General features: G+C 35.6%; 1 protein-coding gene across 1 annotated transcript in view; it reads right to left on the bottom strand.

Moving 5' to 3' along the window:
• Nucleotides 1-2,934: 2,934 nt before the first annotated feature.
• The window catches only part of pcm (5'-3' exoribonuclease pacman), a 42,049-nt gene continuing 37,047 nt past the window's right edge, over nucleotides 2,935-7,936 (bottom strand). The window contains exon 35 of the mRNA XM_019062709.2: nucleotides 2,935-7,924. The gene's annotated coding sequence lies outside the window, so the exon portion shown is untranslated. The remainder of the gene's footprint in view (nucleotides 7,925-7,936) is intronic.

Here is a 7,936-nt window from a genome sequence, read left to right as displayed (position 1 = left end):
CGGAGCAATCGTGGCTTCATCTGATTGGTCTGACTTGATCAGAGGATGGGAGTGGAGGAACGGTTGACCGGTAAGATGGTGGGGAGAGGTCACGGCGGGGGAAAGATGCGCTCTGCTCGTAACTGGGGCGCTTCCCCTACCATCCTGCCTCGACTCGACTACTCGAGTAAATCGTGGAATAATAAAAGACGGAATGGAATCCTTCTACTTTTATATATACCATAAATATACGGTATATTATACGGTATACCGTTAATTTCCCGTTTTATATTTATCGTAATACAATAGAGAGGTGATTCAAAAGCCCCGCACCTTTCCGTTAGTTTCTTTATTAATGAAGTAATCGAATTGAACTTGCGGGTTGTCCCTATGACTCAAAGGAAATTACTTTTAGACCCCTCTGCACCCCTACTGCACAGCTGAAGTGCACTTCAGCTAGAATTGTATTTACGAACGGGTGGTTTTTCTACGAGGATTAAGATTAAACTAGTGGTAAGGAATATTACAAAAGAATATGAACTATGCAAAACGATAATCCGGGTATCGGAACTTGGCTGTTTTGAAAACGCCTTCAAACGCGGCGTGATACCTCACACATTCTGGAGAGTTCAAATAGTTGTATCATTGCGCCGTAAGAATGTGACGGAAGATTTAAATGGAGATAGCCTCCATGCACGCTGGGCTTGTCGATTTCCTTTGACATTTTTGCGCTGTGGTGAATGCATATAGCTGAAGTGCGCTTCAGCTAGAATTGTACTGAGCAAATGGGTGGTTTTTGTGGGAGGATTATAATTAAACAAGTGGTTAGAAATGGAAACAAAATAATATGAACTATGCAAAACGATTATTCCGATAAGGGAACTTGGGTGTTTTGAAAACGCCTTCAAATGCGGCGTGATACCTCACACATTCCGGAGAGTTCAAATAGTTGTATCATTACGCCGTAAGAATGTGACGGAAGATTTATAAATGGAGATAGCCTCTATTCACGCTTGGCGTGTCGATTTCCTTTGACATTTTTGCGCTGGTGAATGCATAGCTGAAGTTCGCTTCAGCTAGAATTGTATTTACAAATGGGTGGTTTTTCTACGAGGATTAAAGAAAAAAAAGTGACACGGAATATAACAAAAGAATATGAACCATGCAAAACGATAATCCGGGTATCGGAACTTGGCTGATTTGAAAACGCCTTCAAATGCGGCGTGATACCTCACACATTCCGGAGAGTTCAAATAGTTGTATCATTGCGCCGTAAGAATGTGACGGAAGATTTATAAATGGAGATAGCCTCTATTCACGCTTGGCGTGTCGATTTCCTTTGACATTTTTGCGCTGGTGAATGCATAGCTGAAGTGCGCTTCAGCTAGAATTGTACTTAGAAAATGGGTGGTTTTTAAGGGAGGATTATAATGAAACAAGTGGTTAGAGATGGAAACAAAATAATATATACTATGCAAAACGATTATTCCGATAATGCAACTCGGCTGTTTTGAAAACGCATTCAAATGTGGCGTGATACCTCACGCATTCCGGTGAGTTCAAATAGTTGTATCATTGCTCCGTAAGAATGTGACGGAAGATTTAAATGGAGATAGCCTCCATGCACGCTGGGCGTGTCGATTTCCTTTGACATTTGTGCACTGGTGAATGCATAGCTGAAGTGCGCTTCAGCTAGAATGGTATTAGCAAATGGGTGGCTTTTCTACGAGGATTAAAAATAAACGAGTGGTACGGAATATAACAAAATAATATTTGATGACGTAGGTCGGTACAGCGACGTTTATCATCGATTTTCTTGGAAATGGTGTACCGAATTTATGGAAAAAGGTCATTCTATAAAAAGTGCTTGAAATTATATCATGAGTTGATTTAAGCAAAAAAATGGGACATTATGGTCCGTTTTTATTACTTCGAATTCCGGATTTCGCTGGCCAGGTTGTACCGACCTACGTCATAGGGTAAACAAACCTCAAGATGCAAACACCTTTTTTTTCTCTATGGTCGAAGTGCGAAACCACGCATCTCCATTGAGATGTTTCAAAATTCCCGCTTCTTTTTTATTTGCTTGATGGAAAACAAGCCAAATTTACAACTTATTTATTCTGAGGATTCTGCTGGGAGAGGAAAATCAACGAAGTTTTCAAAAGATTACCTACTTACTCTGACTGGTTTCTTAGAAGAAAAAACGAAGAATGACAGGAAGTCCGCAACGTTGGAAACGTAGATACATGGTTCCGCACTTCGGCCATCGATATAAAAAAATCTGTTAATGTCTATTATAATTTAAAAACGCGAGGAAGTGCATTTCGTAAAACTTCGGTGGATAGGTATCTTCATTTCAGTGTATTAAGTTTCTTGGAATTCTTCAGTACCGATGGTGATGGCCACATTAAAAAACTGACTCATTGCTACTGGCATCTTTGATTTCTAGAAATTTCGAGCTAAGCAGCTTGATATTTATTTGAAAAATGAAAAAGATTATTTAGTGAGTGTATATGATTGGACACACTTAAGTGTGAGAAACAAGACCATATAGGTACATCAGGAGATTTAGGAATGCACCCACTGAATGAACGATGGATTGGATTTTAGGATTGGAGTTTCTGGATTGGCTTTTTTGCCTACAGGTTTCTATAGGCAAAACAGTGAAAAAAACATGACTCATTGTTAGCCTGAGGCAGGTCGAGTGTTTTTCCTGAAGCTCTCATATTTTGCTTTTTTCCCCTTTTCGGTTGTGACACACAGTGATACAAGCGGTTATTCCAAATGAGTTTCCTCAGACAGCAATCCTTGAAATCCTAATCCCATCCACTACGTAATTAATATGAGAGAGGAGCAAAGTTTACAAGAAAACTGAAGTGTACTTTACTTGCACTTTATCTATCTATCATTTAGCTGGAAAACAAGGAAGACCTGGAAAAATTCACTGATTCATTTAAAATTAAGAACCGTTTATTTTCATTCTTTTTTCCTATTTATTTCCCTTGAGTACAAACTTTGAGCATTTTGGATGGACTATAAAAACTTAAGGAAACAAAACAAAAAGATGATACAAGGTACAGATGATACATAGGTACAGGAACTGATAAGTCTGGAGCCATCGATCATGACTGCAAAAACGTAATATCTAGAGACTTCTATGGACGAGTTGTGGTCATACAGCATTCTGCAAGTATCTTTCATCCAGGAGAAGATATTATTAAAGGTGTGATTACTTAACATAGGGATATAATAACTGGGAAACCCATGATAAAAGTGAGTCAGGCTGCTTTCTAAAACAAATCATTCTGATTTTAACAGTGATCATTTTGGCTTCAAGCGTCCAGCCCTTGTATGAACAAGAGGCTGCAAAGAGGCTCATCGATGGAATTGTTGAAAGTTGGCTTTCGAAGATCGTCGGCCTAACAATCTTCGAAGAGAACCGATAGGTTCGGGAACTATCAAAGATCAGATCTTGAGATTTTCAAGGAATTTCGTAAAGAAATGGCCAAGAAATAAAACAATTAGTGCCAGTTTGAAGGCCCTGTGTTTGATAAAGCACCCTGACATTAGACCACTTTTACTGAAGATGCTCATACATCATTGCAAGAGAAACAACAGAGAAATAATCTCCCCAAAACACACTGAGTAAATGATTATAATTGACACAGTTGGAAATGAAGGATGCAAAAATAATAAAAATATTTACTCAAGTTCAATATAGATACAAGTTGATTTATAAAAATTAATTAGGGAAAACTGATCTTAAGTAGTAAATGCTTTTGGTGAATGCTATCTTAAAGTAATAAAACAAATATGGCTCCAAAAACACGGACTGCTACACTCACTTATGATGCCAATTGGTTTGTTGAACTCCTTTGACAAATAAATGTTCACTATTTTTTATGGACCTAAATGAGTCGTGTTTAGTTTGAAACAACAAAATGTTTCCGTTTTATTTTCTTTTTTTTTTTCTGCGATTCTGAGCAACCAATGAGAGAGCAACTCTCAATTTTAGGTTAGAAAACAGCGTTGCTTTTTTGAACAACATAAAACGACTTTCTTTAGGCACGTTGCAGTTGTTGTACGACAATGTTGCTGTGGGGGTTCCCAAATTTTGCCCCCAAATTTTGCTTCCCAAATTTGAAAATAAGCCACGTCCCCACAATACAAAACAACTTTGAACAAAATGCGATTGTTGATTGTTTTCACGACATGTTGCAAATGTTGCCTCCGAACAAAATACGATTATGATGGCTGTGATAATTACCTTCATTATTTAAAAACATCGATCATGAAATGAGATTAGTTTTGCGTTTTGTTTGAGTTCACTGATCACTTTCCTTAATAAATTTGACAGGATTATTTATTGAAGAAACATATTTGCTGATTTTATTCCACAGACCTTTCAGATTTGTTATTGATATTCATCTCTTGACATACATTACTATTTTACATTATTAAATTTTTAAGAAAAACCCTTGAGTGTACGTATACCTATTCATGAGAGAAGAAAAGTGTAGTATCAAGAATCAGAACAGTATAGGTTTGATCTACTTGAAAAAAAATTTGTCCCAGTATATTAACCAATCAAATCAACAGTTTTAAAGTACGATTATTTTACAATGGAGTCAAATAACACTTTGTTTCAACTACTTTAGTAAAATGCAGTGATTTACTGGAAAAAAAATTGGAATATAAAATGAGATATATATTTCTTCACAGTGATAACTCATACAATAAATTTTTGGATCACAAATACAATTATTTATTCCAGGGAATCGGTCAGATACTCGTGAAATTGAAAATAATACAAATTACGTTAGTTAGCATGTATATTCTTCCAATCTCACACTCCTCATTTTTTTTCTCCGACATCCCTTTTTTCATTTATCTCTTTGAATAGGGACACATCTATGTTTGTCCAGTCTCTTCCACGTGGCAAACTTTCTTGGACTTGAAAACTTAGCGCAATCTTTCATAAAAATTCCTTCCACAAATTATTTAAAGGGCCAAACCATTTGAAGTAAAAATATCCTATCTAAAAGCGGGAAGACAAAATTTCAAGGTTCTGCTGGAAAATTTCCAAGAACTTGCCACCCTGCTCTACTCATAGGAATATTTGATTCTTCTATGAATTTTTCTTAAAACTACAGGAGTACAAGGTTGCAGTCACTGCACCATGAGAACCGCTATTTTTACTGAATGCCTTCCAGATGTGAAAACAGAAAGCTGGTTCCAACTGACACGGAAGGGAGAGGGTTTTAATTTCCATCCTGTCTATTAAGAGGAGAAATCAAGGCTTATTACTTCATGCACAGCGCTTGAAGCTCAGTAGAAGGAAATATTCAAACAATTTACATACTTCACATTTTCAATAAATAATAATCTACTGACTTGCATGAAAAATAGAAGAAATTTCTAAAGCTTGTTTTTAAATTGACTTTAAAGTCCCAAGTTTTGTGGTTAAATGTATTAATATTCTGAAATTTTAGCTACAATGATCGGACAAAACTTGATTCCTTTGATAATTCTTTATATTTTGGTAAAAAAAATCAACCAATGTTCTACATATCATCTAAGATAACACCATGATTGCACAAGGAAGGTCATAGTATTAAAGGCAGGGAGAGGGCAAAAAATATAAAATTTTAAAATGTTGGTGGATAAGCCCTCCTTCCATAAAACCACTCAGTGCTGCCATTTACAGCAGTATTATGACGGTCAAAAAGCATGCGTGTTCAAAGACAATACTGAAATTCATAGTTTGTGCCTTCGCTCATGGTTTTCTCTTATGGAAGCACCTTGCGCTGGGAGAGGTGGCTCAGAAATTAAGCCCTCTTTTCCACTAAGGCAGATATTTAAATGATAAAGAAGACATTTAAAAATAATTTTGGTAGAATCGCTCCATTGTCATATGCGTCCACCCTAAAAAAATAGTATTCAGTCGAAAACTCAATTTTTGAAAATTTCCCATTACTGAAAATATCTACAGTTAGGACTTGAAAATAGAATGTCAAAAGCCCTTCTATGGGCTCTTGAGAGACACGACTACTTTGAAATTGGGGCTCACATTCAAAGCCTCATTTGCTACATTAAGAGTAGACACATGGGCCATATTTAAGGCTTATAGGAATCGATACATTTTGCTGGTCAAAACTACTACCTGAAGACAACTGATGCAATAATATCTTCACCTTTCAAAACAAACAGATTTTCTGATTTTTGTTTTGTTTTGAAGTCTAATGCAATAATATCCTCACCTCTCAAAACATACAGATTTTCTGATTTTTGTTTTGTTTTAAAGTATAGACTAACAGATGACTTAGCCAAAATCCTACGAATGCAAATACTACTAATTGATATTTGACTTTTATCCATTACCTTTACATAAGTTTTCATGCTTCTTTTGGTTTATGGAGAAGATGTAGAACATAAAATTACTCTGTTAAGTTATTTTATTATTTATCTATTATTAATATTTTTTTATGAAAATATTATAATTCTGATCTTTGTCCTTTCTCTTTTAAAATTTGTGATTATTTTTAAAAAATTATGAATCAAAATCCCTTGCTTAAAACCACACTTAATTTTAGAATAAATTCATTAAGTTCCTCACTTGTGTTTTGTTGCGCATGGGTATTTATATCAGGTGCATAAAAAAAGAAATTGCTTGATCCCTCATTGAGTTCAGGTATTCATGAAACGCTCAACTTTTTTAAACTTCACAGTCCTATAAATTAAAAACTACAAAAAAGAAGCGTAAACAATCTTGTGTTTACCTATGATCTACCTGTACTGTTGATCCCACTTATGATCTTTCTGGCTCTGATTTTGGACTGTAGGGTCTGATTAAAAAATAAATTCCTACCAACTATTTGGCACCTAAATTTACTTTGGTTTTGCCAACATAATTTAATTTTTTTCAGTTTATTTGGTTTTAGAATTTTCATTACATTTTCCTGCAGTTTAATGATAAATATTTATTCTTAGTACTTAAGTACAGTGGGCTCTCGATAATTCGAACCTCGATAATTCGAAAACCTCGTTAATTCGAAGGAAAGTCTGTTTCCCTTGAAATCTCTCGATAATTCGAAAAAAATCAATGTATTTTTCTCCCCTCGTTATTTCGAAATTTTTAAGCTGGCGCGGCCCTCTATAATTCGAAATTGGGACGAAAATTCTCTCTGTAATTCGAAGTGTGGGAAGTAAATAGGGGCCTCCCTCTATAATTCGAAATAAGATGGTACATTCCCTCTACAATTCGAAGTCAACTGTTTATGTACCTGGGTGTCTGAAAGAGCTTGGCCTTTGGCCGAAAGACCTTTTGGCGTAAATCCGTCCATTTGTCCCTCTATAATTCGAATTCAGATGGCGCCTTCCCTCTGTAATTCGAACCTCTCTAATTCGAAATTTTTCCACATGGAATCTCTTTAATTCGAACTCTCTTTATTTCGAAACCTCGCTAATTCGAAGAAAAAGCCGATTCCCTTCAATTTCGAATTATCGAGAGTCCACTGTACGCAGTGATTCTCACTTTGACAAATTCAAAAGCAAAACGATTCGAGGAATAATAGAGTTTAGTGACAATATGACATCATTAAGAAATGGATATTTAGGCAGAAAGAAAAGATGAAGCTCATAGCAACACTCATCACTTTTTTCTTTTATCTATCTACGTAGTCATTATGCATTACTTAGAATATTCCTTCAAATGGTTTTGAAAAACATTAGCCATAAGAGAAACCTAACAGAGCATTTGATAACATCAAAGCTCCTTGCTGCAGCAACGGTAAGCTATATATATAAAAGAGAGTTAGATCGCTGAAAAAGACTTTTCATACAACTAACTACTAAACTAAACATTTTTAAACAAAAATTCAAAATTAGAATCACAGTAAATTGACAGTATGATTACTGCATAATCCAAAACTGCTGACATACCCTGAAAAAGAAG

This window comes from Bemisia tabaci, chromosome 1 (genome assembly GCF_918797505.1).
Source record: "Bemisia tabaci chromosome 1, PGI_BMITA_v3".
Classification (NCBI taxonomy): domain Eukaryota; kingdom Metazoa; phylum Arthropoda; class Insecta; order Hemiptera; family Aleyrodidae; genus Bemisia; species Bemisia tabaci.
Note: the sequence above shows the minus strand (reverse complement) of the source record. Positions and strands in the feature narration are given on the sequence as shown.